The sequence below is a fragment of the Triticum dicoccoides genome, chromosome 2B (genome assembly GCF_002162155.2).
Source record: "Triticum dicoccoides isolate Atlit2015 ecotype Zavitan chromosome 2B, WEW_v2.0, whole genome shotgun sequence".
Lineage (NCBI taxonomy): Eukaryota > Viridiplantae > Streptophyta > Magnoliopsida > Poales > Poaceae > Triticum > Triticum dicoccoides.
This window is the reverse complement of record NC_041383.1, coordinates 353198368-353205163: the sequence shown is the minus strand read 5'-3', so window position 1 is coordinate 353205163 and position 6796 is coordinate 353198368. Positions and strand designations below refer to the sequence as shown.

The following is a 6796-nucleotide window of genomic DNA, read 5'->3' as shown; positions in this document are numbered from 1 at the left end:
TGTGTGTGTGTGTGTGTGTGTGTGTGTGTGTATATATATATATATAAACACTATTCTGATCACGGGATGAGAATAATATTCTGATCACAACCTGACCTGCCCCGCTAGTAGTACGTTGAACTTCCCTGTGAACTAGGTTGAACTTCCGACAACATTGCCCAAATGGAGCTTGCAATATATCTTTGGAAAGCTATGGACACCAGTATCATGACCCAACTTAAATTTTTGGCAAAATATAAGTGGTTTAAGAGCAGTTTTGAAAACCGTTTTTTCTTCACACAAAAAACGTGAATCGTATTTTCTATCGCATTTCTAAACCGTTTATTGGAATGAGGCATATAATATGGCATTGGAAAGCTGCTGCAAAACTGCTACTTCCACATGTTGAAAGTTTTCTCTAATTCTCTATGGTTAAAGAGTAATTTGAAAAAACGTAAAATTTTGCAAACCGTTCGTATTTTCAACGTCATTTCTAAACAGCTAATCCAATTGAGGCATATGATATGGCGTTGGAAAGCTTATGAAAATGCACTACTCTTTCATTTTAAAAGTTTTTCTAATTTTGAACGGTTTAAAAGTAATTTAGAAAACGGTACAAGTCCTACTGAGTTTGTATTTTCGACCTAATTTTTTAACCGTGCGTCCGAATGCAGCAAATGATATGGCGTTGGAAAGCTTGAACAAATGCAAAACTTTTTGGTATGTATTATTTCTCCCAATTATTTACGGTTTTAAGCCAGTTTTGAAAATGGCGAAAAACATACTTTCACCGTATTTTCTACAAACTTTATCGGAATGGCGCAAATAATATACCGCTGAAAAGCTACGAAAAATGCAAAAGTGTTTCATGTTGACAGTTTTCTCTAATTCCAAGCCATTTTCAAGTAATTTTAAAAACGGCGAGATCATTCATTCTGCCTTTATCGCGAAACAGATTCGCCAAAAATGCATCGCGTGAAGTACCTGAACTTCTCGGTATGAAACCTTGAACTTCACTCTGTTTTTCACGTGCTTTTTTTTCCTCGTATATCTCTATCCACTGCTCCTAGCTCTACATCCACTCATCGGAATTGAGCAAGTGATATACCGATGGAAAGCTGCTGTAAACACGCAACTTTCCTGTGTTGATCATTTTTTCATACTCCCAATGATTTTAAAAGTTTTTCATCTGAAATTCATTCAACGTAGTAGTTGAACTTCATGCTATTTTCACGTTGACCTTCTGTGATGTATTTTTGTTTGTACATGCGCCTGAACTTCCCTCTGTACGAACCCGACCTTCGGGCTATCTTTGCAATCGTGGCTTCCCCCACGAATTATTCTGGTTAGTAGTGTTCTATATGATGTTAGTGTAATCTAGAAAGATTTTTTAGCAACTAAATACCGGTTTTAAATAGAAATCTCGCTCGCTGGCGGATTTTGCTCTCGGGTCGTGATGAAATTGCGTTTTTTGCAATTTTACTGCCTGATTTGTTCGACCTGAACTTCCCCTAGTGCTAGCTTGAACTTTCGTCAACATTGCCCAAATGGGGCATGCGATATACCGTTGGAAAGTTATGGACACCAGTATCATGACCCAACTTAAAATTTTGGCAAAATGTAAGTGGTTTAAGAGCAGTTTTGAAAACCGTTTTTTCTTTATACAAAAAACGTGAATCGTATTTTCGATCGCATTTCTAAACCGTTTATCAGAATGAGGCAAATAATATGGCGTTGGAAAGCTGTTGTAAAACTGCTCCTTCCACATGCTGAAAGTTTTTTCTAATTCTCTATGGTTAAAGGGTAATGTGGAAAATAGTAAAATTTCGCAAACCGAACAACCGAGTTCATATTTTTGTTGCCATTTCTAAACGCCTAATGAAATTGAGACAAATGATATCGCGTTGGAAAGCTTATGAAAATGCGCTATTTTCTCATGTTGAAAGTTTTTTCTAATTTTGAATGGTTTAAGAGTAATTTAGAAAACGGTACAAGTTCTACCAAGTTTGTATTTTTGATATTAGTTTTAATCATACGTCCGAACATAGAAAATGATATGGCATTGGAAAGCCTGAACAAATGCGAAACTTTTTGGTATATATTATTTCTCCAAATTCATTACAGTTTTAAGTTGATTTTGAAAATGGCTAAAAACGTATTTTCGTCGTAATTTCTACAAACTTCATTGGAACGGGGCAAGTAATATACTGTTGAAAAGTTACAAAAAATGCGAAACTTTTTCATGTTGATGGTTTTCTCTGAATCCCAGCCATTTTCAAGTAATTTCAGAAACGGCGAGATCACTCGTTCTGTCTTTATCGCGAAACAGAATCGTCAAAAATGCATCGTGTGAAGTACTTGAACTTCTGTGGCAGATCTGCTTGAACTTCACTCTGTTTTTCACGTGCTTTTTTTCTCGTAGCTCTTCATTCACTCACCAGAATTAAGCAAGTGATGTACCGACGGAAAGCTGTTGTAAACACACAACTTTCCCGTGTTGATCATTTTTTCATACTCGATGATTTTAAAAGTTTTTCATCTGAAATTCATTCAGCGTAGTAGTTGAACTTCGTGTTGTTTTCACGTTGAACTTCTGTGACGTATTTTTGTTTGTAATTTTCCCACCCATTCGTCAGTGTTACACAAATGATATTCCTTTTATACACATATCTCTCACAACAATTTTTTTAACTTTCTCCGACCGAGGACTTGAACTTACACAAGTGATATTCATGTCGTTTTGAAGTAAATTAGAAAATGGTGAGATCATGATTTCTGCGTTCATCGTGACGGAAATGCACTGTGTGAAGTAGTTGAACTTCTGGGGCATGTCTGTTTGAACTTCACTCTGTTTTTTACATGCTATTTTTTGACATGCTGCTTTTGCACTGCGTGAAGTAGTTGAACTTCTGGGGCATGTCTGTTTGAACTTCATTCTATTATTAACGTGTTGTTTTCTGCACTGCGTGAAGTAGTTGAACTTATGGGGCATGTCTGTTTGAACTTCACTCTGTTTCACTTTATTGTAATTTTCTTATATGAAATACACACCGTGTAATACGTGAACTTCCAGTTGTTATCACTTTAAACTTCTCTCTGCTTTGAGAGAATTGTTTTAAAACACAAAAAACAACATATATTTTTATGTATTTTGGACATCTCTCACAAGAATTTTTTGAACTTTTCCTCGCCGAGCACTTGAACTTCTAGCAACCTTTTTTTTGTTTATGAGCCGTTTTTAAAAGTGCAAAAAATGGCGTTGTGTTTTTATTTCTTGAACAGGTAAATCCTAGGTTTTAATAAATTCCGAACTTCTTTGTTATTTCAATATGAACTTCACCTTTTTTATATTTTGAGTAAAGAATTGTATTCGATTTTTATACGGAAAAAACCAAACATGAAAATACGAGGTGAACCTCTCTCGCAAGAATTTTTGAACTTCCCCAGACAGAGCACTTGAACTTCTTTCAACAAAAATTTTAAGCCTTTTATTTTTCTATACTTTTACTCTCACCTGAAATGCATTCCTCGCAGTACTTGAACTTCTCATTGTTTTCACTATAAACTTCTGTCACATTTTTGTGTATACGTCGAATTACATACAATTGAAGGTCAAACGTCATTTTTTGCCATTTTAAAACATGTAATTGGAGGTCGAACGTCCCGGAATATAAATTCTGAAACCGTGCACGGTGGTGCACGTGAACTTCTTGCAACAAATCTGAGTTTTCTATAGACTTCGAACTTCTCTGTTATTTTGAATTGAACTTCTTAGTCTTATTCATAGAAAAAGATATTTTTTCAAATAACCATCAAACATTTTTATTGGTTTTATTCTTTAGTAACGGGGAAAATCGAGTTTTTTGAACTTCCTTGTTTTAAAATTTTGAACTTCTTGGTTTATTTTTAATAATGTGAAAAATCTGAATTTTTCATAGACATCGAAGTTCACCATTTTTTAAACTTGAACTTCTTAGTTTTATTGGTTAGTCAGGGAGGGATCCTTTTTTTATATAAACAATGAAACCGAACCGTTATTTTAATTTGACTTCTATTTTTTATAGAATGGGGGGAATCTGTTTTTATAAAATCTTTTGAAATTCTCCTCCTTTTGAATTTGGACTTCTTTGAATTTTTTTTATAAATGGGGAAATTCTGTTATAAAGATTTTTGAAGTATTTTTTTTTATTTGAACTTCTTGCTCAAAGTTTTGACCTTCCAAATTTGACTTTTAGATATTAAAAACTTCATTTTTTAACATCGACCTGCTTCGTTTTTAAATTTGAACTTCTTGTAGAATTTTGTCATGACATTTTTATGCATTTTTTGCTTTTCATTGAAATGGCCTCGGTGATCTCTTTTTTTTTATTTAATAAATTTTCTTCTGTATGTACTACACGTGAACTTCGGAATTTCTGAAACATGAACTTCACGTGCTATTTTTTTTATGAAACTCCATAGTTTTTATTCTTTGAATTCCATGATTTTTTTGTTTACATTTTTTTGGTTTGAACTTCGATGTTCGTTACACATGAACTTTCGAAATCACCCCTTTTTATATAGATTCTCTAGCAACGTTCCTTTTTTCTAAATCGGGGAGAAAATTGAACTTCTTTTGCACCCTTGTTTTTGAACTTCACTTCCAGTTTTTTTATTCTTCGAAATTCTTGGGACACAGTATATGAACTTCTAGATATCCACAATACTCTTGAGTTTTCCCCCTCTTAAATCTCTGTTATTTTTTGCACATGGATTTTTATTGATATTTTCTTTTCTTTTTTTGAAGTTTCACGTTTTCTCAAAAATGAACTATTGGATTTTTTTCCTCATCTTTCTGTGTTTCTCTGGTTGAACTTCCTGGCTTTTACGTACTATTTTTTCTTCTCTGAATTTTTGTGTGGTTTCACACCTGAACTTATAGTTTTCTGTTCTTTGAACTTCCTAGTCATAGTATATGTGGGCAAGCGCGACGTAACATACATACAAATGACTACTAGATGGAAGGCTCTTTTTTTTAACCCATATGACAGGAATGCATGTGAAAAACTGATCCTTTATTTTCATATTGCCAATTGAATATGACATGAAACAAGCAAGCATAGTTTATGCTTTGTACAGAGAACACATTAACGACAATTCAGAGGAAGACACGCGCACTAAGTGCCAGAGAAAGAAATACTTTTTCACTATAATCGATGGTTTTTATCCACAACCCACCGCTATATCCTATCCACACACACACTCTCTCTCTCTCTATTCTCATTTCTTTAAGCACGGACAGCAGCAGTGCTAATCTCTAACAGAAATATCTCTTTTGTCATGTTGAACTGCAGCAACAGCGTACCAATAGCAGCCAGAAAATGGCAGTGGCGTCGGGCAGCCACACGGCACAACAACAGCTAGAAATGTCTGACAACAGCAGCTAGCAGCGACCGGCAGCAACATTGAGCGGCGGGAAGAGAGGAAGCAGAAGCAGCTGGGTCGCATGCAATAGCAAAAAATAGAGATGTCTAGCGGCAGCCACTAGCATCAGTCTATCTACTCCTGTAATTATCAACAAAACAAACCATAAAGGTTCAGTTAAGCAGACATCAAATCGCCAGTTTCAGTCAAAATAGTGTTGCACTATCCATGGAGAATAAATCGATGGAAATTTGGCTAAAGCTTGAAGGTTCAGTTCTTTTCTGCTAGCAGCTTTGCCTGCAGCTGATGTGCTTGTTGCTACTTGCCTGCCCGCCAAACCAGTAGCCACATGCCAAGATATTTGGCTGCCGCCCACCAAACCGTCAGCTGCACAGGTGTGCTAGCTTGCCAGTGCATCGGTTCCCCTGTCTTTCATTGGCCTTCCTTCAAGATGATGCGGTCTACAGCAAGGGTCCATTCGAGGAGGGGATTGACATATGCAGTGAAGAAACAAAAAATGATCTGTCATGGAGGGTGCGGTGGCAGGAACGGCATGGTGGCAGAGGGGGAATTGTGGCTATGAACTTACCGGGGCTGCGTCATTGAACGGCCTAGGCACCGCGGTGGTGGAGCCCAACCAGGGATGAGGATGTGCGGTGGCTGCGGAGCCGGAGGAGGCGAAGGGCGGGAGACACCGCCGTGGGTTGGCGGCACGGGCACCTTGCTGGAGGCCTGCATTCCATGGCTGAGGAGACCAGGCGGCGGCACAGTGATGGCTCAGATTGTGGCGTCCAGCGAGAATGGATCCGGGGAGGAACAGGGCTCGTGGTTGGGCGTCGTCAATATCGTCGGCCAGTGGATCTGGAGAAGCAAGCAGTGGTGGCGACGCGATACGGGAAGGTAGGCGGCGGAGGCGGCGCGATCTGGGAAGGTAGGCGCCGGAGGCGGCACGATCCGGGAAGGTAGGCGGGGGTGGCGGCGCGATCCGGGGAGGTAGGCGGTGGCGGCGGCGCGATCCGGTTGGGAGGAGACGATAGATGAGAGGATCAGGGGGAGGGGATCGTGGAAGCGGTGCGGTGGGCTTTTTTTATTTTTGTTACCGGTTCAATTTTGGTTTCTCGTGATCTCTGGAACACCTCGTCCCGCCCTATATAGCGCCGTTGTGATTAGAATAACTATTCTGATCTCAGGATCAGAATAGTGCTACTATATATATATATATATATATATATATATATATATATATATATAAAAGTGGTTGGGAGGGAGGAGCAGCCAAAGGGGATGCCCAAGTAGGAGGAATCTTACTTGAGGTCTCTCCCAAGCCGTGCCCTTCCCTTGCCTTTTTCCTTTCCCACTTGAGGAGGGAAAGGAAGGATGGACCTCTCCTCCCCTTTTCTTCCTCTACGGTCTG

General features: G+C 38.5%; 1 long non-coding RNA gene across 1 annotated transcript; it reads right to left on the bottom strand.

The window, feature by feature from the left end:
* Positions 1-5018: 5018 nt before the first annotated feature.
* On the bottom strand, positions 5019-6489 carry LOC119363685. Its single transcript, XR_005174296.1, has 2 exons — positions 5972-6489; positions 5019-5843 (listed from the first exon to the last, which is right to left on the bottom strand). It is a non-coding gene; the product is annotated as an uncharacterized LOC119363685 (long non-coding RNA).
* Between the last annotated feature and the right edge of the window lie 307 nt (positions 6490-6796).